Source organism: Megalobrama amblycephala, linkage group LG4 (assembly GCF_018812025.1).
Source record: "Megalobrama amblycephala isolate DHTTF-2021 linkage group LG4, ASM1881202v1, whole genome shotgun sequence".
Taxonomy (NCBI): domain Eukaryota; kingdom Metazoa; phylum Chordata; class Actinopteri; order Cypriniformes; family Xenocyprididae; genus Megalobrama; species Megalobrama amblycephala.
The window spans coordinates 55,025,970-55,052,779 of record NC_063047.1 but is presented as its reverse complement, the minus strand read 5'-3'; the positions used below and the strand labels follow the sequence as shown (position 1 = coordinate 55,052,779).

Here is a 26,810-nt window from a genome sequence, read left to right as displayed (position 1 = left end):
GTGAGTGTGTGCAGTGTACGCTGTAGAACAAAACGTCAAGGTATTGTCAAGTTATGTTTACCACAGGCTTTATTTTACTCATAAATTGAAAAACCCGATTATAAAACCCCATAGAAAAATCTCGAAGGAACCATCATCAAATTATACTTAGAGGTTCTGAAATCATACCTGCACCCCTCTATTGCCCCTCTATTAATTCATCATGTACAAAGCATTGTGTGGAAGTACTTACTTATGCTTTGCAATGTAGCTACTGTAGCTACAGTTGGCACTACTTCTTCTTTCAATAAAATTTTCTCTGCAATTGATTATAAAACAATTTGCAGTGGAACGATTCAAGATGTCATATAGTGTATTGCAGCCTTTAGGCGAATAATCATTTAGCAAACATTCAGAACACCTTATCAACCACCTGACAAAGCCCTGACAACTGTATAACAATGTTCTAGCAAGCACCCAGAACATTCTAGCATCTTGGTGATGAGCTTCAGATAAGTAAGCGTGCTTCAAAAAAATAAATAAATAAAAAAATCACATTTTACAATGCACTTTCTAAAACTGTTCCACAGAATTCTGCACTTTTTCTCCTACAGTCTTTGCAGAAATGCAAAAAGTGCAAATTCTGCATGAACCTTGAAATGGATTATGCCAAAATACTTTGGTGATTAAACGCAATGTCTGCTTTTATGTCACCAGTTATCTTTTGACTTCTATCATATCATATAATTTTATCGGGAAACCACCCATGTCATATGACTCTCTAAGCTGATGATATCGTAAAAGATAGGTATGCAAGTATCCACCTCCAGGCTCCAAGCCACACAGTGAGGTGCTTTAGTTTGCCACTGCATAGAGCTCTACCTCTCCAGAGGTAACAAACACCTAATGGCACAGGATTAATTAGCCCCCTTGAGTAAACACTTCCGTTGAATCAGCACAGAAGTGACTTAAGGATTGAGGGAGTATCCTACAATTCTTTTCTAAACCAGAATACTAAATATCTTTGTAATTATTGCCTTAATGCATGATGGCTTATTTTATTAGAGTACATTTTGATTGCCTCCTTGGTTTGTAATGAATATATACAGACCTGATTTTCTAGGAACCTCAAACTTGGTTATGCAACTAACTTGCCAACTAAGCCATCTCTGATTGCTCTGATAACATCAACATTTGACCTGTTTCTAACCTATTGTCTCTATCCCAAGCAGCTGTGTCTCTGTTGCCATTTCAGATTAATGATGTGGATAATTTGCCCCTATTTTCAGTCCTGACAGCAGTGTGCTCTTGGCTATAGGGCAGATTCAGGTAAAGGTTAGGGAAACACTGATTAGAAGTCATGATTTAACCATAGGTGGGATTTACTTTTTCTTACATTATGGTGTAACACACTCCCAGCACACACTGTGGTTGGCATGGCGATGATAAAATGTCCGGAGGGAACTAGAGGAAACAACAGAGACATGGGACAGAAAAGCAGCAACAAAAGCCGCTGCCAGAGTTACCTAAGAAAACATTTGTGCATTCTGAAAACACTGAGCCTCTGAGTCTTTTTCAGTTTTGAGGCTTTGAGTCTATTTGCGTTCCCATAGCAAATACAAGGGTACACACTGTCTCTGCCTGTCTCACTGTCCACTGCCACACATATACTCACCAATCTCTGTAATCCCTCTTATAACTCCAGCTGTCACTGAAAAACCTTTGATCCTCATGAAAACAGTGTTTGCATACAATGTGAAAAGTAATTTGCACAGTCATGTCTCAGTTGAAATATGTCTATTCTACATTAAAAAAATACACATTTTATATATATATATATATATATATATATATATATATATATATATATATTATAGATATATAAATATATATATATATATATATATATATATATATAGATATAGATATATATATATATACATACCGCCAGTTTCAGTTTAATCACTCTAAGAAAACAAACATTGGTTATTACCAGAACCAAACAAAATCAATTTGAAAAACCCTTTTGTAGATTTCAATAGAATCGGGATGCCTGTCATTTAACAAATGTCTATGCGTTCCCAGCTCCTTACATGTTTAAATGTCACATATTTTTAGCATTTTTTAATAATTACAAATAAGACTGCAGTACTCTCTGCCCCATTTAACTATATTTCAGTCCATTCTGGAAAATTATGCAGGCTTGTGTCACGCCCTCTTTACATAACTAATAACTATCGGCTTTGTGGCTAAATATAACAAAGAATGCCTAACAATAAAGTTTCTGTTTAAAGCTCAACCCCATTCTAGTAAATTCAGTGACCGACTATTACACACCTCTAACATAACACCGTTTATATTTCACAAGACAGTCGAGCCTCAAACATTAATTAATGCACAGATGGGTAACAGCATTATAATATGGCATATTTTGCAAATTAATGCACTCTTGAGTGTTATTTTTATGAACATAAATAAGAATTATATATATATATATATGAGATCTGACCGCACACTCACTTGCAAAAAGTTTTTTTTATTATCCAATGTCTTGGCACAAAGACCTTGACAAAGATGATAAAAAAAACTTTTTGCAAGTGAGTGTGCGTTCACATCTCATACAGATTTCTCTCTCTTGACCTGCACCTCGGACGGAGTGCGTTTGTCCATGTTTTTTTAATAACATAAATATGACTTAACATTGATTAAATTTTGATCAAATTAATAGGCAGAATTACGAACAATAAAAGGCAAGAGCCGCTAATCTATGGCTATATATATAGTGGCATGAAAAAGTATGTGAGACTCTTAATGCATCATGTTTCCTTCTGGAGCATCAGTGAATGTTTGACCCTTTTTTAATAGTTGTGTTTGAGTCCCTCAGTTGTCCTCAGTATGAAAACACAGATCTCAAAATCCTACAGTCAATGCTGGAAAGGGTTCAAATATGCAAAAATGCTTGAAAACTGATGAATCTGCAGGACCTGGAGGATTTTTCTGAAGAACAGAGCTCAGTTTAACTGCTCAGGACAAACAAGAGACTTATGAACAACCATCACAAAACAAAAAAAACAGTAGTGGATCATGCAGGTAACCACACACAGTATTGAGAATCAATGGTTAAATTAATAAATTCAGCTATTGTTTTGTCTTGTGAACTAAATGCAAACATCTTTTATGTAAAATATCTTACTCAGGACAGTACTAAACAAAAAATAACATGCATTTTTTATTATCCCTCTTATTTTATTAAAATAATTCTCATTTTCACAGATTCTGCAAGGGGTTCACATACTTTTTCATGCCACTATATATATATATATATAATTTATATAGAGTGAGAGAGAGAGAGAATGATTTCCACTTTTTTAAAGGGGTGATGAACTGAGAAATCTAATTTTCCTTGAGCTTTTGACACATAAGAGGTCATCATACTTTAAGAATATCCTGTAAATTTTAGTGCTGAAAACTTCCTTGTTAGTCCAATAAAAGCTTTAACTGACCTAGCAAACGACAGGATTTACAAAGTGGGGATCTATGACGTCAAAGGGCAGCAAGCACCGCCTCTGCAGAAGAAGATCGACGCATACTTCATCGCTGCCTGTTTAGCCCCGCCCACCGTTTCATGCATGACATGCAATAGGTAGCCTGTGAAGTAACATAGACCTGCGTGGTGCTAAACTGGATCGAGCTACCAAGCAATAAACATGCCGTTGAGGATTACAAAATATTATGCAGTGCCAAGACTCGACAGTAATGCAACATGTAACTGTGTCAATTCTAATGCCTGATCTGATATGTAATGATTCATGTACAGTCAGATGTTCTTTGTCTATGTGTCAGTAAATCAAACCCGTGACTAAACGTCAACTTGCATTGTTTCTCTTAGGATGAAAATAATCTGTTATTTAACAGTGATTAAATGATATAAAGAAAGCGATCAAAGAAAGCTCCCTTTGCAGTGGTTGAAGCAGCGCGCGCTGAAGCTGTCAATCAAACAGCGCAAGATTATCAGTGACTGACGTGCAAAACTCCCGTTTTACTCAACGAATCTCTTTGTTATATCGCTTTTGCACTGTTAGTGAAGATGAAAGCATTTGTTAGTGTACAGATATTGAGTTGCAATAACGAGATCACTGCTTTCATGCACTCAACATATGTGATCGGCTACACAGTGTTCATCTCTGCAACCTTTTAATGCCACTATCTAAATATAATGCCATAGATCTAAATGTAATGCAACACTTTTCACGATTAGTTAACCTTGAGAGCTGTAATAGTAAAAATGCACTAAAAGAGAGAGTAATACTTGGCTATTTCATATGCAAAGATGTCAGCCAATCACAGTACCCAGTGTGTTTACACTGAAGTCTCACACGCCCCTTAAAACAGAGCGTTCAAACCAGAGGGCTAAAATCAGGGTAGGAGTGCCTTTTATTTATAAATTATGACAATTTTGGATGTAAAAAGCATACTAACATTATAAGTGCACCCCAGGAAACATTATAAAACAATAAAACAATGCAGTTCATGACCCCTTTAACCCTCTGGGGTCTGAGGATTTCTGGGGCCCTGGAGAAGTTTTGACATGCCCTGACATTTGTGCTTTTTTCAGTTGTTCATAAACATATAAATGACAAAAGTGTCATTACACTGTATTCAGCACAAACTAGGCTACAATAATATGTGAGCAACATGTATGTACATGTTTGTGTTTTTGAAGGAATAACATTTATGCGTGGTTATTGAAAAAACAAAAAACTTAAGTCACTGAAATAAGGCCCCCCCCCCAAAAAAAAATGATTAAATGTGTGTTCACACGACTTCTGGGTATTGGAGGTTGTAGACTAGAGTTTTTGCTTCAAAATGATGTAAAAAATATCCTGCCTACTTGTTCATATAAAACAATAGAGAGATTTAAATTTTCTAAGACACTTTTTGTCAAGAAACACAGCATGCGTGGAGGCGTGAATCATCATGAATAATCCTGTGATTCACACCTGAGAAGACAAAAGATTTGCATAACGACCTCTAATGACCTGCATATTAATGAGCTCTTTCAGTCAGGTAGGCTATGTGAAAAAACCCTCTGTGATCATGCTGATAACAGGATTAATGTCCACTCTTGACAAAAAAAACAACATGATTTTTGTGATCTCATGCATGCACGTATTATTGCACGTGATGTGAAGAAAATTTTGTATAGCCCTATGTTAAATTACAGTACCAGTCAAAAGATTTGACACATTTTTTTAAAAGAAGTCTTAAGTCTCTAACCAAATAATGGTTTTCTATTTTAATATACTTTAAAATATAATGTATTTCTGTGATGCAAAGCGTCTGGACATTCCTACCTCTATGGCATTTCATGTAGGCTAATATATTTGTTATATTATGTAGCCTAAATGTTAATGTGCAGTTGACAAACTATACATCATTAAAAAGATCTAAGACTCAAGCTTCACATTTTCACTCTTAATATCTTATATTGACCGTAATTTCTTAATATGCTTAAAAGCATGCACATTTGGAGAAATATTGATGGATTCTCATATGTTTATGTCAATTATCTATACAGAGGAGTAATATTTATTCAATATTTATTGTCATCACTGTGAGCGCAGGATACTGTGTTTTCAATTCATACTTGCAGCCGGAGGGCACTCTGTGCACCTTTAGTCCACAAATGCCTCCTAAAGAAGAACAGGCCATGTGACATTCTAGGAACTAACAGAGGCTTCCAGAGATCGCTATAATATGCAGATAAACACTTTTTAAGACAATAAATACACGATTGAGACGATGTATACATTGCCTCAGAATTTGCGTCTGAATAGCACTCACTCCATGGGTGTGGCCGCATTAGCAGATAATGAGCTGAATCACGGGCGTCTGATATGTCTCTTTTCATACAGATTACATAAACAGAACATTTTTGTTTTTGATTTGACTTACATGATTTGAAACCTGACATTTCAACGTTTCTTTAGACATAAGTCAAATTTTTTTGTGATTAGTATTGTCTAAGTTACAGTTCATTTTCTGAGAACTATCAGATTGGACTTTGTTCAGAGGGAGACGACAGATCACGCATCATGTTGGTTTTCTTTATTTTTCAAAAAGCACAACATTTTGTTTTTACTCTGTACACAAATAAAAGAAGATATTCAACAGATTAAAATGGTGTATAAGTCTTAATTGTATGTGCAACATTGACTGAGTATTCTGAGTCTCTTTCACACTGGTAAGAAAAAAATCGAGGTGGTATCGCCGGCGATACCACCGACTCCAGAGCGTTAAGAACAGAATATAACATCAACAAGCACATCCAGGCTTACGAACATCACGTTTAGGTCTAGCAGTATGAGTGTGTGTGTAGTGAGCAGTGTTCTCAGTTGTTGGTGTGCAATGAATGGAAATGAAGTAAGATTGGATGCATTTCATGTCTTTCCATCACTTAGAATGTATGTACCAACCCCAAGTCTTTTCGGAACTGTGAGAGGATTGGTAAACCTTCTGTGTCCCTTAGGAACATGCAGGGGGTTCAGTACCCTCACTTTATCCCCTTCCTGGAAACAAGAAATGCAAGCACCGTGCTTAGCATCATTGTAACTTTTAATTTGGTGTTGCACCCGCATAACCCTTTGGTGAACAGTCATGTCAGTTGGTGGGTGCACAGGAGCAGATGGCAAAATAGACAGCCTTGTGCTCATTTGCCTGCCATAGAGAAGCTAAAAGGCTGAAGTACCAGTTGCAGCATGGTATGGCATGGTACAGGCATGGTACACCTGCAAGGTTTCCATGGCTGATGTTGCTGGATGGCCATTTGGACACTGTGTTTGAGCACTCTGTTGAACCTCTCTACAACACCATTAATCTAACTGGGTAGTAGAGAGAGGAAAGATAGTGACAAATATTCCTTCCTTCCTGAAAATCAGTGAAAGCAGCATACGTAAACTTAACACCGTTATCAGTGACTATAGTCAATGGATTTCCATGGCGGCTGAAACCACAGAATCTGTAGTGAAAGTGTGAGTAAAGAAGACCTCAGGCCATTTGCTGTAATACTGTTAATGTTATACCAAACCTGCAGTCGGACGAGGAGCAGGGTGTGACTTGACAGTTTTGTGATTGAGCTAACAAGCGTGGCAAGAACGGACAGCATCATGAACCTGAACATCCATCCCTGACCACCAATAGAGATTACGAGATTGAGAGAGGTTGTTTGGTTCTCACCTCTCCTTGATGTCCTTTGTGCACTATAGAGACCAGTACAGATTGAAGAGCAGCAGGTGCAATCAGCCCTGAGCCTCGGAAGATGAAGTTGTCCTTAACAGACAGTTCCAGACGCAGTTTATAGTATGGCAACAACTCAACGTCGAGTCCATTTGGTGAAGAAGCCCAACTATTGGAAATCTGTGTACAAAGTTTGGTAAGAGCAGGGCAAGAAGCACATGCAGCATCAACATCAGCAGCAATTACAGAATTACAGGCAGCAGATAGAAAAGCAACAAACTCCTTATCAACATCATCAACAGGGGCTTGAGCAACAGCATTATCTGCAGGAGAAGCAGTAAGGGCAAATAGGACAGATAATCAGCAGGGGCATTTTAGGAACCTGGGTGGTATACCACATCATAATTAAATGACATGAGGCGTGCAAGAACTCCAGAGCGTTAAGAACAGAATATAACATCAACAAGCACATCCAGGCTTACGAACATCACGTTTAGGTCTAGCAGTATGAGTGTGTGTGTAGTGAGCAGTGTTCTCAGTTGTTGAATACCTGTAGGACATGTAAGCAGGGTTGTCACTGCCTGATGATCTGTACATTGAGTGAAACGGCAGCCCCACAGATACGTATGGCACCTCTCAATGGCCCACATGCATGCTAGCCCTTCCTTTTCCACCGTGGCATATTTACACTCAGCAGTAGACAGCGTACGTGAAGCAAAGGTTCATTCAATCTGGGCTGACCTGAACAAGTATGGCTCCTAGACCATAGTCAGTAACATCTGTGGAGACAATCATGTGTAGTGTGGGGTCAAGTAATGCCAAAGCAGGGCAGTTTGCTAGCAGTTGTTTTACTTTGGTCAAACATTGTTCAGCTTCTTCTGACCAGCTGAATCCATTTGGATCTTGTAGGCATGCACGCACTGAAGGTACAATGTTGGCAAAATCGGGAATCAACGTACTGTACCACAACATAAGCCCAAGTACGGAGCACAAAGTAGATACATCAGAAGGTGCAGGGGCATTGAGAGTAGCCTGTACTGTCCATGTGAATTCTCAGGAATAAGACCCTCTGCTGAAATGGTATGACCTAAGAACAGCAGGCTGCATGGTTTGCTGGAAGCGAGACTTGTCTGCAAGCCAGAAGCATCTAGTTGTTGTAAGACCACTTTGTCATGCATAGACATGTCAAGTCCGTGGATGATAATGTCGTCCAGGTCATTTTCAACACATGACAAGCAAGTCAGGATGATGTTCATCATCTTCTGAAATGCAGCGGGTGCTGAAGCCAATCAATAAGAAACACAACAAAAATGTAACAGTCCGTCATGAGTAATAAAGGCTGTGAGGTCACGACTGTCCTTATGCAGTGCCACTTGGTAGTAAGCATTAGCCAGGTCGATAGTAGAGAAAACAGTAGAACCTTTTGTGGCAATGGAAAAGAGTCCACAATCACTGCACAATCACACACATCCTAATTTTACCTGACTTTTTCTGCATAACAACAATTGGTGCAGCTGTGCAGAGTCGTCGATGCGTTCTATCACCCCAGCAGCTTGCAAGCGATTTAATTCCTCTAACACAGCACTATGAACAGAGAGTGGCAGACAGCAAAGTTTTTGTCGCAAAGGTGTGATAGTTTCATCCAGCTTTATGCAGTCTATAAAGATTTTAGCATATTTAAACTCAGTTGACTTGGCAACAGTGCACTGAAAGACTGGCACAAGAGAAGCAGGCACAGGAAGGGCATTAGGAAGCAGGACTTGATTATTTTTAATCCTCACATGCAGTGCAGGCATTAGATCCCTCCCCATGAGTTGGGGTTCCTTTGTCCACATTGAAGAACGTAGCAGGAACTGAGTGGTGACAAACATCCAACCACCAGAATTTGGTTTTTGAATACACCACAAGCTTGGCTGTGGGTTGTGACAGCACAACATTACTAAAATGGCATGAATAAGTGCTGTAGGGAAGGAGAGATATGGAAGACCCAGTGTCAACCACCAAATCCAACATACAAGTCTGTGAGTCAGAAGTAGATACTGTCACTGTGCTTGTAATGCTGAGAGCATGAGCTAAATATTCAGTGTACATGCAGTAATTTCTGGTAATTAATTTTCACAGACCTCACATATATTTGATTGCACTAATTGGCACAGTAATGTCCAATCTTTTTACACTTCTTGAATGTTGCAGTTGCATTTGCAGCTGGGCAGTTTGCAGCATTGCAGCACCCAGCTGGGTGTCTCCGATCCACAACGAAAGCATGACTTCCTCTTCCCCAGCAGAATTAAGAGTTGCATGTGATGGTTTCTCCCTTGATCTGCATTTTAGTGTGTGCTCCATCACTTGTACGGGGTGGTAACTTGGCGGGAATTTGAAATGGATTTAGCCTAATCGGCAGCAGATTCAATCTGGCTTGCTATTGTAACAGCTCTGTCCAGTGTGAGATCAGTTTCTAGTAAAAGTCTTTCACATATTCGTCGGTTAACCATTTTGTCAGTACTGGCACCGAACTTACATGAAACAACAAGCCCTTGCAAAGCAGCAACGTACTGTAAAACACCTGACAGCGTTTACAGAAGGCATGGCGTTCAGCTTCTATGTTAGCTTTTGGCATGATCAGGCTTACCGGGGCAAGGCAGGAAAAAACTCCGGAAAGCCACGTTAGCAACAGCCATCTTCGTGACCATCAATAGCAAAAGAAATTAAAAAAAGCCTTGTTGCCAGTTTGTGGTGTCTGTCAGGAGTTAACAATAATGCACACAAGTAGTGAACTGGTTTACTCATCACTTCAATTCTCACACACATTACGTCATTACACAACACTTCCTACCAACACTCTTTCAAAATAGTAGTCCCAAAACAATTCTACCTATAAACACAACAGACCGCTTGGGCTGGTTCATTGAACTTAGTGTATAGTATGAAGTTAAGTGAAGTTAGTATAGTATTACTGAGTAGAATATTATGAGAGAATAGAGAGAGTGTGTGGACCAGCATAAACCAGCTCAAACCAGCTGCAATGCTTCAAAACATACTTAACCAGCATATGCTGTTTTTTTCAACAGGGTGGTATAGCTTTCATTCTAGGGATGAGCAACGTTGGTCCTGGAGGTCCTGCTCCAACCCTAATCAAAGACACCTAAACACACTAATCATTCAGTATTATTAGAAAACTACAGACAGAAACTCTGCAGGACAGTGGCCCTCCAGAACCAAAGTTGCCCATCTCAGCTCTAGGTCAAGTCATTAATAAAAATGATAAATCATATTTCCATGTCTGTGTTTCGCTGATGAATGCAGTATTTCTTTTGTAGTATCCTTTCAATGGTTAAGTGGATTTTACATGACAGTCATCAGCAATGGTCAATGCATTGATCTCTATAAAGTTAAGCGACAGATTTAGCGTTACCCTGGTGCCGCATTGCTTGTCAGTTGAACCTTGCTCAAGGTGGTATGCAAGTTCAAATAATTTCCTTGTTTAAAACCTTTTTTTCATTCCTGAATGAATCAGCGTTTTTGAATTGACTGAATGGTTTACTAACTCACTCATGAAGAGAGTCCCTTACCACCACCTAGTGCGTAACAATGCAACCTGCATTAAAGTCGCTGAAAAAAAACCCCGCCACTAAGAGTGCTTTCACATTGGTTTTTAGTCGAAACGGGGCACGCCTCACGTTAAAAATTGGTAATGTGAAATCTGTCATAAGGACCTGGCAGCACACCAGGAGACCGAACCTGAAACTACCTGTAGGAGGTGTTCTCTGAAAATAATTCTTCAGAGAAGAATTATTTTTTCTATTTTTACCCAGAATAGGATTGAGTGAGCTTTATTTGGCACTAAACACATCTGTTTCATACTGGACACTGGAGGGCACCCATGAGTAGAAACTCCAAATATTTCTCTCAGAAGTACCACAATATAACGTTCGTTGTTCCAGGAAATCTCATATGGGCAACATACTATCGCTGTGACTGAATAAAAAGTAGTTAGAATTGCTTTGATTGATTAAACATGAATATAAACAGACAACTATGACATTACATGGTTTTTCCTTCTCGGGTATTTCTATAATAATAAAGTGAATTTATAATGCAATGCTAATCAAAATGCTGTTTCAAACACTCGACTGACGTTATGAAGTGAGTTTAGAGTAAAACATGTTATTAAATGTTGTCTTTTGTTGGACAAGAGGTTCATAACGCTTCTCATGTTTGGAAAGTTTGTATCCCAGGTGAAAAAAAAAGTATACTTGAATGCACTAAAACAATACTTAAATACAAGCAAGTACATTTGTAGTACATTCATATTTTTGCGCTAAATAAAATTGTAAATGTTATACACTGTAAATACACTAATTAAAAGTATATTTCTACTTCAGTAGTAGTTCAGTTCACTTAAAAAAGTATACTAAATGCCACTAATACTTAAATTGATTTTTAGTGCATTGAAATAAAGTATACTACCACAAAAATATACAGTTTTATTAGTGTATTTCATAAAAGTGTGCTTTGATTGCTTTAATTAAATTAATTGCTAAATTTGTTAAATCTTAGTAGACTCTTATATAGTAAGATTTATAGTAAGTTTTAATTAAATTGATTTTATTAAAAATATATTACTAATTTACTAGTTATATTTTCCCAACTGTGGTACTTAAGTGCACTAAATATAAATTGGGGTGTGGGGGTTGGCACGTCGCATGGCTACGAGTGTGATATTGCGTTTATACAACAGTTCGACGGCACGAGTGTGTAAATAAATAAGAACAACAACGGAGTGTCTTTAAAACCCTCTTTTGTGCAGCACTACTTCCTTCCGCCACGGATTCAAATCTCAAATTGACAGTTGGACCAAGCCTCCGTTACTAATTCTAAAACGTCACTTTAGAACTAGTAACGAAGGAACGTTGAGTCGCTTCATTGAAACACATTGAATTTTGTACAGTATTAGAGAGAGAGAGAGAGAGAGAGAGAGAGAGAGAGAGAAGGCTATTACCTGTGTCTGGTAACGTTATATTGCATTACATTCATTCTTCAAGTCGATGTCTATAATATTATATCCTTTATACAAGTCCGTTTAAATGTCCGCTGAGGAAAGCGATCTTTCTATTTGTCCTTTTCCGTAACATCCATTACACCGATTACACCACAGCGCTAAAACAACTTCCTTTTGCAAAAGTTCCTTTCAATTTAAAAGTCTCTTGTGCTTCACTGACTCATTCTCCTGTAAAGTGTTGCCGCCATCTAATGGCGTATTAATGTAATGTTCACTCAATCCATATTACTTAATGGACATATTTATATAAAATCATATTTATTAACAATAATATTTAGAACAACAAATAAGCACAACTGTACAGTTCAGTCAAACATAAAGCACTAGTAAAAAATTAGGTCACCATTTACGCTTGTATGTGGGTTTTACAAATATTTAACGAATGAAAAGGATTTTAAAGAGCTTGTGACAAAACCTCCTAACTCCATTGGATCCTCAAACTGTCAATCAAGCCTCACTAATCTGCCTCACCTCCTGAATGAAGTGCGCACGCAGTTTGGACATCTCCTCTGTGCAATGCAAAGGTAAATAAAGATCTGATGTTTGAAAAAAAATTGTAAAGCGTTTTCTTTACTCAAAAAAAACATATGTTTATAAAGTTTAATGTTTTACGTATTACGTAGCGGAGAAAAGTCTGATATGTCCCGTCTAGTTGTAGCCAATATGCTATATAAGGATGTAATTTAACGTTTATTATTATCAAATTTAATATAGCACAATTCGACTTGCTCTGGAACAAATAATACATTAATAAGACCAAAGATTGCCCGTTCTATGTACTCACATTGAATTATGTCTCATGTTTAACCACTATAAGAGCCAGCGGCAAATCCCCGAGGCACTGGCCGAGATGAACCTGTTCTCGGCGGTTACAGAAGCACTGAACGGCCGCTGATGCTCTGGAGCTCGCATCTCCGAAAACGTCAAAACAAATTGTAAAATAGGCGCTGTTATTAAATATGAGTCACATATTTCAGGTCTAAACAACTACATTCTCGCCTAAAAAACTATTAAAACTACAGTTCGTGGTACAAGAAGTAGTATTTGTAAAAATTACGGTTGATTTGATCGGCCGCCATGACGGTCACTTCAAGCGGAGTGATACAAACGGTGAAAAGGCAGTAGGAGTGCTGTTATCACTGAAATATCGCATGGCTATCAGCCAATCGGATTCGAGAACCAGACAGAACTGTTGTATAAATAATATTATGGGATATAAATAATGCAATAGTTTTCCATCAATCATTTGAGTTAATAACCAATCATGTTTTACAGCACACTATTCATGCATGAGTAGAAATCAAGAGAGGACTTCAGTAAAAACAAGCTGGCCATGATACACTCTTGGTCAGGAGCCATTTGCAAGATATGCAGATTGGAAATAAGAATGCTTTAAGTGTTACATGCCTTCTGAGAATGGGGGAAGGGTCAGTTCTGACTTGGCTTTCCTGGATGCTCCAAATGTGTTACGTGGTATTATAAATTCATTAACCAGCAGCACCAATGTGCATGTTGCTCATTACACAGAAGCTGCAGGGATTGTAGTTTAACTGTGTGGTTATTTATGTATAAGTTCTGAGAAGTGAGATTTCTATCAGAAATTGGAACCGTTTCTAATGATGAAGCTAAGAATGTGTGCGTTTGTGAGTGTCTGCAAATGTGTGTCTGTGCATGATAGTGATATCTGATGAGAACCATTGTCAAACTAGCAGCATGCATACCAGGAACCATTCCGTGTTTGACCTGTCTGTAGTCAGTGGAACCTAACGCGCACACACATATGCATATTTTGCATACTGTACATTGTAAAACCATGACACAAAACATTCTCAGGAAACACAGCTGTGTAAGTATATGCCTTGTCGTACTGTGAGGTGTTTTTTGGTGAAAATTATGTTATAGGGTTAGGATTTTTATAAAACCAAGAAATCCAGAGCACTATTTAACCATGCACTATACCGTATATACAAGGTGTAGTCATTAAAACATAAGATGTTCAATATTCTTAAAGGGTTAGTTCACCCAAAAATGAAAATTAATTACTTACCCTCACGTCATTCCACACTTATAAGACCTTCGTTCATCTTCAGAACACAAATTAAGATATTTTTGATGAAATCTGAGAGCTCTCTGACTCCTCAATAAACAGCAATTTAAAGGTGCAATATGTAAGAATTTTGCAGTAAAATATCCAAAAACCAGTAGGCCAGTGTTATATATTTTGTTCACTTGAGTACTTACAATATCCCAAATGTTTGCAACCATTTGTAAATCGTGAGAAAATTGCAATTTTAACCAAGGCTCCTGTCAATTGCGTCATACTCGCATTACCCTCGGTTTCCGGGTTTTATTTTGTAGAAACCATGGAAACACCAAAGACGCTTTAATATTTACATGTTTAAATAGACAAGGGAACAACGGTTTTGATATATTTATAGACAGAAAACGAATTATTGTTATATAGCTCAACACATTTAGTCTTATTGTTTAAATCAAATTTTTTGCGAGTACCATCCTTTACCATGCCTCAGAGAAAAAAACTATTTTGTGAAGTAGCTAACATAGCATATCAGATGCAGCTTTATTTTTAGTAACAGTAATACAGAATTTTCTCCATCATACAATATGTTTTAAAATTAACTGCATGCCATTTATCAACACAAGCCATCCAGCATTTATTAATATGATATTCTAAAATCGATCTAACTTACTGCAGTGTGCAACAGTGTCTCACAGCAGCCACGGAGCGAACGCACATAGTAACATTATATGATAGACGCTACACAATAACGTCTAATATGATAAAACAGAACTGTGTTACTTCATATTCATGACCAGAAAAGCGGAAGTGGCGCCGGCTACTGTGGCATAATAAAAGTTCTGCTGCTTGTGAGGCGGGTGTTGAGCAATCGCTCCAGCGGCCTCGTTCAGCTCCCACAACATTCGGTCCCGCTCTACTTCATACTACAGCAACGTTAAAGGTGCCCTAGAACTTCTTTTTAAAAGATGTAATATAAGTCTAAGGTGTCCCCTGAATGTGTCTGTGAAGTTTCAGCTCAAAATACCCCATAGTTTTTTTTTAATTCATTTTTTTAACTGCCTATTTTGGGGCATCATTAACTATGCACCGATAAATAGGTTGCGGCCCCTTTAATTCTCGTGCTCCCCCTCCCCGGAGCTCGCGCTTTCCTTGAACAGCATAAACACAGTTTACACAGCTAATAATAGCCCTCAAAATGGATCTTGACAAGATGTTCGTCATGCATGCTGCTTGCATACATCGGATCATGTAAGTATAGTATTTATTTGGATGTATTACATTTGATTCTGAATGAGTTTGAGGCTATGCTGTGTGGCTAAAGCTAACATTACACACTGTTGGAGAGATTTATAAAGAATGAAGTTGTGTTTATGCATTATACAGATGTTTAAAAATGAAAATAGCGACAGCTCTCTTGTCTCCGTGAATACAGTAATAAACGATGGTAATTTTAACCACATTTAACAGTACATTAGCAACATGCTAACAAACATTTAGAAAGACAATTCATAAATATCACTAAAAATATCATGTTATCATGGATCATATCAGTTATTATTGCTCCATCTGGCATTGTTCGCTATTGTTCTTGCTTGCTTACCTAGTCTGATGATTCTGCTGTGCACAGATCCAGACATTTTGCCCTTGTCTAATGGCTTGATCATGGGCTGGCATATGCAAATATTGGGGGCGTACACCCCGACTGTTACGTAACAGTCGGTGTTATGTTGAGATTCGCCTGTTCTTCGGAGGTCTTTTAAACAAATGAGATTTATATAAGAAGGAGGAAACAATGGAGTTTGAAACTCAGTGTATGTCTTTTCCATATACTGAACTCTTGTTATTCAACTATGCCAATATAAATTCAATATTTAATTCTAGGGCACCTTTAATAATCACATCCATGAACATGATTTCTTCCCAAGTCCTATCCCAATTATTTTCCACCGGCCATTGAGCTGAAGACCACATGTCCCAAGATTCCGCGCTCAAACTTGGCGTCATCAAGCTACGCCTTTGTTTCGAATAGGCCTCTAGCGACCTCTAGCGGACAGAAAATATTACATACTGCACCTTTAACCACCACTTTCAAGTTCCAGAAAGGTAGTAAAGACATCGTTAAAATAGTCAACGGGACTGCAGTGGTTCAACCTTAATTTTAAGAAGTGACGAGAATACTTTTTGTTTGCAAAAACAAAACAAAAATAACGACTTTATTATTTTATTCATTTTTATTAATTTATTCTTTATTCATACGCTGTTTACATCCAGTGCTTCCAGGTTCTACATCAGAACACCTTCTCAGTATTGGAAGACGCTGTTCACGTGAGCAGCACAATGATGCGTGTGATGCTGACGCAGGAGCTGGATAATAATGAATCAGCATTCTGACGTAGAACCTGGAAGCACTGGATGTAAAACAGCATAGGGGAATGACACAGAAGAGAAGATATTGTTGAATAAAGTCATTATTTTTGCTTTGTTTTTGCACACAAAAAGTATTCTCATCTCTTCATAAAATTAAGGTTGAACCACTGCAGTCACGATGACTATTTTAACAATGTCTTTGGTACCTTTCTAGAACTTGAAAGTGATGGTTCAATTGTCTATTGAGGAGTCAGAGAGCTCGGATTTCATTAAAAATATCTTAATTTGTGTTCAGAAGATGAACAAAGGTCTTACAGGTGTGGAATGACATGAGGTTGAGTAATTAATGACAGAATTTTCATTTTGGGTGAACTAACCCTTTAAGTTTCATGAAGTCATTAGAGTACATGTTGTTTTGTAGGTCATGATGTCTAACAGCAATAGTGATGCTGACAAATGTAATTATGAATTAGACTGTAAATTTTCTCAAGATAATGTGAATGGCATATGCGGAAAACCTTCAACCACAATTCTAAAGGTGATGATACACAGGGCAAAAAATTTTTTATCTGGATACTTTAGATCGAAATTTGTTGACCATTCTCAATGGGAAAGTGCGCAAGCATCATCGCTTGGTGACACTGCCCAGCAACATTGCTCAAAAAGTTGCTGAATAAGTATTAAAGTTATTCAGGTTAATGATGTGACCTGTCCTTTTTGTCCTATCTACTAATTTATTCTGAATCGACATATTTAAAGAGTGCAATTCATTCTTGCAATGACTTGAATGACTTGAATACACATCTAAATGGGCATCTTTTTCATTTTTGTTTTAAAATGTTATAAAGATTTATTTTTGGAGTTTTTGCCTTTATTTAGATAGAATAATATAGTGAAGACAGAAAGCGAAGTGGGAGAGTTCTAAAAAGGCAACCTACAACTTAAAAATATAACAAAATTTATCACAAATGTAACATAAAATACAATACAATCAAAGACAGAAAAAAATATGGATAAAGATAAACAAAAACAAAAAAAGATAAATCTAAAGACAAAGATGACAAACAAATCATATACTGGTGTATGACGGTATTCATTTCTCTAATGTACACTGGCAAAGAGTTCCATTCCTTCGAAGCAGTTACAGAGAAAGTGGACTGACTAAAATACTCGGAACAATACAGTCCCTTCTAGTCATTCCTTTTGTACCCTGAGTATTACTTCTTTGCATTATAAATTTGTTAAAAGAAGGGGGAGCAGTATTATTTAAACCATTCAAGTGCGATAAGACGCAAAAGAGTAAGGCAAACCAAAAGGGTCTGAATTACGCTATAGATGAATAGCATTTACATCCGTATTAGACAGTGTTTAAAACGGTTTTAGGGCTTTGAAATACTGCATCCTGATTTCAAATGCTGTAAAATACCTGTGCAAATCGTCAACCATCTTTTTATGCCACTTGGCTTGCCATGTGATGCCATAAAAGACGCATAATTAATGCAGCTAAAACCATTTTAAACATGTCAAATATGCCGTCTTGGATGTAAGCACAATCCATCTATAGCATAATTCTGACCCTTTTGGCAAGCCATACTCTTTTGCGTCTTATCGTGTTTGAATGGATAAAAATGCACAAAATTATGTCAAAATGCCCATTTTTTGGCGAGTATCCTTGTAAGCACAGTTTTAAATTAGTTAAAAATTCTTAAATGAACAAAGTGTTGGGAGACAATTGGATACGAGTCAGATCCACGTCAGTGTATTTCGGGTCTCAAAGTGACAGCAGCCTAATAAACCTGCTGCAGTCTGTATCACTAATGTTAATCAAAGTACAAAAGAGAAAATCACTCACTAGCTTAAATAAGGATTAATCTATATTTAATTTATACAGTGAAGACTGATTATTTTACATTGGTAACTTTATTTCTGTACATTTAGTACCTGAATATTACCGTTAGACCTTCCTAAAAAACTTAAAGCACTGTTTACACGGTTACATTGGTCAAAAACAACAAAAACAATAACTTTAATAACTGTTAAAGTCATCATGAAATCAAAACTGACCCTATTTACTTTGTTAGTGCATATTACTAGCCTTGCGTTGAACAATTAATCCGTGCAAGTTTATACACAGAAAAAAATTGTTTGTCGTGGTAATCTTAAATCAAAATCTGAAAAGTTACTTCTGGTCTGGTATGGCGTTCCTTCTCTGATGACGTCAGTTTGACGGCTTGGGTTGAAAAAGCATAAACCTCCCTTCTGCAACCATTAGTCTGCTATGAGCGAGAGATGGAGAGGAGGAGCGCTAAGGTAAAACCCTGCCCTCTATTCAATATTCCATTTCACTTGGAAATACGTCACAACACTGGAGAAAAGTCGTTTGCAACTTCCGGTTCATGGGGCTTTCAATTAAACCGTAATGTTGAATGGCTATAATTAAATTGCTAAAACTGAGAAAAAATAAATAAATAGAGACATCAGTATCAGTATTGGTTTCGCTGATTCTTCATTCATGTAAAATGAAATTCGATGTAAAATTATTACTGTACTATATAAAAATGCAGTTAGTTATTTTTTATTGATTGACAGAAATAAGTATTATATGTTTAAACAAATGATCAAAATGTGTACTTTTGGCTTCATTACATTTCAGCTTTTCCAAAAAATGTGGTAGAAAACATTTTAAAAACCATATGACAGAAACGAAGGTTGGCACATGTGTTTTAAACCACATTTTAAAAAGGTTTTTTCCTTTTTTTGCACTGACCGAGGCATGTGTTGTGGTTAGTATGAGTATGATTATATTCAAGGCTGCTAAGTGATGACTTCTGCTGCTCTGCCTGTTGTGTTTAGTGCACGGTTTGAATAATTTAGAGGTCACTCTGATGTTTTTTGTGTTGTGATATGTCTATGTGTGTTGGAAGTGTTTAGAGGTCAGTGTGATGTTTTGGTCTATTTTTGACTGGCGAGTTTAGAATGAGTCACTGCAGTGGTTCTGGTGACATCACTGTGTCTGCATCGAGGACTGCTATTTATGATAGACAAACACAAGCGGTCTTTCTATTTTTCTCTTCTTCTGTCATGCACCTGTGTGAATAGAAAGATATTTTGTGAACGGTGGCAGAATTGAGAAGATATACTTGTCTTTTTTTTTCTTTTTCTTTTTTCTTTTTTTCGCTGTCCTCTGGTATCTTTCCACAATCACTAGAACTCTTCCATGCTGACTTGACACTTTATCTACTAACCTGCTTAAACCGTCTTCAGGACCTCTAACAGTTAATAATTAAGTTAGAGGTCAATTACCAAGAATGTTAGACAAGGGCTCACGCCCAATCATTCTCACTTATTCTGGACTTAAATCCTCCATCATGCTAGGCTCCACTGGTTGGTTCTCTGAGTGCAATGACCTCTGTTTCAGTCTAACTGTGGAGGCCTGTTGTGCAACAGGCCTGCATGCTGATTAGCTCAGTTATGTAAACACCAGTCATTCATGGCATGTGTACTGCTTTTGTAGTTTATATACTTGTAAAAGTAACTTAATTCCACGACAGATAGGACCAGATAGAATGCTGCCCAATTAATGATCCAATTTCCAATTATCTTATTTACCAATAAGGAATCGTTACTTGTTTCCTTTCTGTATACCACTAAAGAACAAAAAAAGACTTATTCACAAAAAAAGTAAAAAGATTTGGAGCTAAACACAAATGAAGATCATTCAAAGACATCTGATATATTGTTATCGCAGATTTGATTTATAATCTGATTTATTGATTTAATTTAATTTATGAACAAATAAATACACGTTACAAAAACAGAATGTAGCCATAATACTAAAAAGTCATTTTACTTGTTTCCATGACATTAAACATAAGCCCATCACTGGCCTAAAGTCCACAGCAATACATTTGGCAATCTGGCATAGTCAGAGAGAGTTACTGTATGTGTATATGCCCTCTGTTGTTATTATGTGTGCTCTCTGAAGGCATGCTCTTCTTTTGTGCTCATGTGTCACTCTGGTTTGTTTATATAGAGGCCTGTTATTCAGATATCTACAAAACAGACAGCCTCTCTAATTCGCTTTGAGTGTGTCTCTCTCACATAAGCACATCTGTTAGTTGCGGCAGTGAGATGGTGACGCTTTGGCATGTCCATCACTGATGATGTGGATTGTGGCTGGCATGAATATAAGGCTCAGCACACAGCTTCAAACAGCTCTTATATAAGCTCGATTCAGAGTGTGTTTCATAAGATGAATGCAATTATTTGCACAGAATAGGCCAACTCTGCCATGCTTTAGATGGTGCTTACATAATAGGCTGGTGAAAAGACTCAGGAGAGCTTTAGAGAAATACCACTAGGGTTTTTGCCATTGTTCCCACACAAATTGCCCTACAGCTGCTTCTAGGTCACTGGTCTGCTGGGCCTTTTAGTGTGGTGCAATGTAGGGTGAGGTCACTGGAGGATAGATTTAGAGTAACATTAATAACACTATTGAGTCATGAAACTACAACAACCACATCACACAAAACTTTCTATTACATCATATTGTTAAGAAGTAAATTCTTTTGAAAAGTACATTTTATGGATGCATAAAACAAAATATTGAAATGCTAAGACTAATAGGCCCTAAATATAATATAATGTAAGCACATAATAATATAATATAATATAATATAATATAATATAATATAATATAATATAATATAATATAATATAATATAATATAATATTTTCCCAAAAGCAAATAGTGGTAAAAAAAAAAAAAAAAAAAAAAACCTTGAAAATAAGAAGAAGAAACAAAGAGAGCTTTTTGTGTAAGGAACTGTACAATTAATTCAGACATTCTGGTAAGAGGCAGTGAATGACTCCTCCTTCAACATTTAACTGTACACTTTGTTGCGCCTAAGCTATCTAAAGAGTAACTTGAATAGGAACGCTTTATAAATGTGCACAGGGATGCCCTGAAGTCGCTCAATATTAGCCTATAGTGTAAAGTCCTTTAAATTAGTGAGCAATACACTGAAGTAGGGCTGCAACTAACGATTATTTTGATAATTGATTAGTTGGTCGATTATATTTTCAATTAATCGATTAATGTGATAAAAATCCTAATTTTATTTATTTTTACAAACCCGATTCCAAAAAAGTTGGGACACTGTACAAATTGTGAATAAAAAAGGAATGCAATAATTTACAAGTCTCATAAACTTATATTTTATTCACAATAGAATATAGATAACATATCAAATGTTGAAAGTGAGACATTTTGAAATGTCATGCCAAATATTGGCTCATTTTGGATTTCATGAGAGCTACACATTCCAAAAAAGTTGGGACAGGTAGCAATAAGAGGCCGGAAAAGTTAAATGTACATATAAGGAACAGCTGGAGGACCAATTTGCAACTTATTAGGTCAAATGGCAACATGATTGGGTATAAAAAGAGTCTCTCAGAGTGGCAGTGTCTCTCAGAAGTCAAGATGGGCAGAGGATTCCTAATTCCCCCAATGCTGCGGCAGAATATAGTGGAGCAATATCAGAAAGGAGTTTCTCAGAGAAAAATTGCAAAGAGTCTGAAGTTATCATCATCTACAGTGCATAATATCATCCAAAGATTCAGAGAATCTGGAACAATCTCTGTGCGTAAGGGTCAGATCTTTCACCCATAGAAAACATTTGGCGCATCATAAAGAGGAAGATGCGACAAAGAAGACCTAAGACAGTTGAGCAACTAGAAGCCTGTATTAGACAAGAATGGGACAACATTCCTATTCCTAAACTTGAGCAACTTGTCTCCTCAGTCCCCAGATGTTTGCAGACTGTTATAAAAAGAAGAGGGGATGCCACACAGTGGTAAACATGGCCTTGTCCTAACTTTTTTGAGATGTGTTGATGCCATGAAATTTAAAATCAACTTATTTTTCCCTTAAAATGATACATTTTCTCAGTTTAAACATTTGATATGTCATCTATGTTGTATTCTGAATAAAATATTGTAATTTGAAACTTCCACATCATTGCATTCTGTTTTTATTCACAATTTTACAGTGTCCCAACTTTTTTGGAATCGGGTTTGTATTTTATTGAAGAAAAAAAAAGAGTATTGCACATCCTGCCCAATGTACTTCAAACAAATGTGCCAATTGAATGCTATGAAAACATACAGTGTTTAATTTATTAGACTACCTGTCATAATAAAGAGAGAACACAAATATTTTAGGATTCTATCAAAAACTTGTTTAAAGCTAAGCAAGCACAAACCATACATTGGGTATCAGATGTCTAATAACTTAAAAAAATAAGGATAGTAATAAAGATAATAAAGAAAAACACAAACTCTGTGTTAACCAACAGGCAAGATAAATGTTTTGCAGGAACACACACATTCACTTCGGACACAATCACCTCTTACTGTCATTTTTTTTTTCCTGTGAAGGCTATAAGAAACGTCTTACATTAATATTCAATTACATGTTGTTATCCCTTTACAGTTACTACGCTCATAAAATAATTGAATGACATGTTGATATTTAAATCTAAATTTAACTTTAAACAACATATATTTCAGTAAAATCAATATTTTTGCGCTGAATATTAATTGTCTCTCTCTCTCTCCCACGTTCCGTCTTTCTGAAGCGGGTGCGTGCACCGGCGCTCATTCTGTAAAGTATGAAGTTTAATGCAGACTGTCAGGACGAGCCTTTATACAAAATGTAAATGCTTGTGTGAATTTGTAACATTTACAGATAAGGATATAGACGTAGAATTAACGTTTTGCGCCGAGGACTCACATGCATCTTTTAAAGCGCCTGACAGGGCAAGCCATTATGCTAATGAATTAGCTTGAAGCTTAAAATAAAGAATTCTCATGTTTTTATCAGCTTTGATCACGGGGCTTTCCCGCAGCTGCTCAATCTGTTTCCCTCAATATTTTTAGATGCATTTTGTCCATAGAAATGCGTTATTCAGTGCTGTAATTTGACGCGACTGGTGGAAGTCTTCCGTGCACGGTGGGCAGACCCGACTAATCGATAATGAGAATCGTTGTTGATGATTTTCATTATCGATTATTATCGATTTTATCGAATAGTTGTTGCAGCCCTACACTGAAGTGTCTAACTTATAGGGAGAAAAAAGTTCTTGAAGAAATTATGCAAAAAATGATCCAAAACCAGAACATGTATTTCAAATAGTAAAAATATGTATATATAGGGTGAATTGCCCTAATGTGGGACATTTTTTGCATTTCAGACTTCTGTGACATATTGCAATTTGTGGCCAAAACATTAAATTCACACACAATACCATTTTAAAAACCCCAGGATGTCTCCTAATCAAATCAAAAGATAAAATGGAGATAACACATTCATAAAAGAAATTATAGACATATTGGTGCTCTTAGTGCAAGTCGTCTAAAACAATCTGGTGTTTCCTAATGTGGGACAGTTGTATCCCTAATGTGGGACACTGAAAATTCTATGATAAAAGGCCTAAATCTATGATGATAATAATAAGAATAATGATAATAATAATGATAATGATGATAATAATAATAATCATAATAATAAAAGGTCTATGAAAAGGCCAAAGTCTACGATAAAAGGCCAAAATCAATTGATTCATGCAGAATAGTAAAAATCTTCTTAAGTTAGTAATTATCTTGGTTATGGATGGATTGATTGATAATTGAACATCATCAGAAAAATAATACAATATGATAGTTTTTATGCATTTATTGTAAAGACATTAGGCAACTATTTTCATAGGCTATGTTATGTAATATATAGAAAATAATTAAATGCACAGTCAGAATTCTTCACTGTTCTCTTCAACATATAGCCTAGGCTTATCTGAAGGCAAAATATAAAATCTTGCAACCTGCAAAAAATTAATTAAAAAAAATCTTGAACAAACTTTAGGCTAGATTTAACATTGAGTCAAAATTCATAAAAATGCTGCGAACTGCATAAATGTTTATTTGGCCTAATGTTTTCTATTTTACTAAACAACAAACACACACAATCATTCTATTATTGCACAACAACACTAAAACACTGTAAATAACCATTTTTGTCCCACAAACCATGCCCCAATACACATTTTTGACTGACTAAAGTACTGTCCCACATTAGGCAATCATACTGTCCCACTTTTTGAAACCACATTTCCTAATGTGGGACACTAGGAAATTTGATAAAAATATAAAATATATAGTTTACACATACAATGTTATAGTATTTTTTGATAGACATACATTTCATAAGCACATTAGGTCAAAAGATATCATGATTATTTTGTTTAAAATTAATTTATACTCCTTAATGTCAAGTTTGTCAAAACTCTATGTCATTGACCTTTGGGTGGCTTTCACACAAGGTCCTTCCTTTTTGATGATTGCTACAGTCTCATATATGACTGGACATTTGAGAGGCTATGTGATTTTGATCACATGGCACCACAGCTTCAGATAACCTATAGTTTCACTGACATTCATGTATTTATGCGGGACCTACAAACACTAAACCTTAGGTGTCCCACATTAGGCAGTGTCCCACTTTAGGGCAATTCACCCATATTGAAAGATTAGTTTCAAATGACAGTAAAACTGACCAATCATATCATCAACCCCAGCATTACCCCTGGATCAACCAAGAAACAAAAGAATTACTGCTGGAATTGTTTTCTGGTTAGGTAAGTTATTTAAAATCTGATAGGCCACAGTGCCAAATGATTTTATTCATGGTTTGTTTGTTTTTTGTTTGTTTTTTAAAGAAAATTCAATTCATATTTATTTGTATAGCGCTTTTCACAATATAGTTTCAAAGTAGGGATGTCCAGATCCGATCACGTGATCGGAAATCGGGCCCGATCACGTGGTTTCAGACTAGATCGGACGTTACCTCCCGATCAGGACTCGGATATATATGTATTAGGGGTGCAACGGTTCTTGGTAAAAAATCGAACCGTACGGTTCTCCACTTACGGTTCGGTACACTCTTGTACCGCGGTCCATCTCGAATGACGACGCATCTATTGGTTAATATTGTTTGTTTAAAATAGCAACGTGGAAAACAGACAGACAGAGTTCAGATAATGTATGTTTCAGTCGATGGATGCGCGAAACGTTACAACAACGATAATCAGAAAGCGTAGACAAAACAGTCGCTCTTTGTAAACTGTTAACTGCGAGTGCCGTCTGCTGTAATGTCCAGTCATTTACGCCGTCATCACCCGGGTGTTGATAGCGCGCGAGCGCAGGTGAGACCTGAACAGCACACATTACTATCTGTGTTTAAACTAAACTCATTTAAGCCTTGCTGATTTAAACCTTCAAGAACAAGACGCGAAAGAGAACTCATACGCGCTGTGAGAAGATTTGTGTGCGCTCATCCGAAGCGCGCACACGCTTATTTCAGTCAGCGCGCAAATACTGAGTTCTCTTTCAAGTCTTGCGCTTCAGCGTCCAAATTCATACAAAAATTATGTCAACATGCCCGTCTTAGCGAGTATCCTAGCAAACATAGTCGGTTATGTCTTAAGTGAACGTATATTAGTCGAGAAAGACAGCGCATGTGTAACAGTACTGGATCGTGCATGTCTTAAAGGGAAAAAAACTATTCCTGCTGCCTGTTTTTAATGTTAAATCAAACAACAAATAACAAAGAAATCACTCACTGCTCTTGACTGAATAGTTTTTGTAACTTCAATAATGATTCATCTTTATTTATTTTATACAGTAAAGATAATATGCAGTGATATTTTATATTTGATTACTATTTGATTACTGTTAGATACCTGAAAAACCTGAAAAGCACTGTTCCTGGATCCTGGATCTGTTTTTTCGCTCTTCTTTATTCTTTTTTTATGTATTATAGAAGTATCGGATCGGGACTCGGTATCGGTAGATACTCAAAATCAAATGACTCGGACTCGGATTCGAGGGCAGAAAAACGTGATCGGGACATCCCTATTTCAAAGCAGCTTTACAGAAAATGCATGTCTTCATTACAGTTTAGAGTGATTTGTTATCAGAGGAGACAGAAAACAGTCATTTTGCAGAATTACTGGTCAATTTGTAAATTTACCAATTCAGTGACCATTTTTCACATTTGCTGTAACTCTGCAT

The 26,810-nt window shown here is 36.7% G+C and overlaps 1 protein-coding gene across 1 annotated transcript in view; it reads left to right on the top strand.

Moving 5' to 3' along the window:
- usp2b (ubiquitin specific peptidase 2b) overlaps positions 1-26,810 on the top strand; it is a 55,276-nt gene that overhangs the window by 15,890 nt on the left and 12,576 nt on the right. The gene's annotated exons all lie outside the window — the stretch shown is intronic.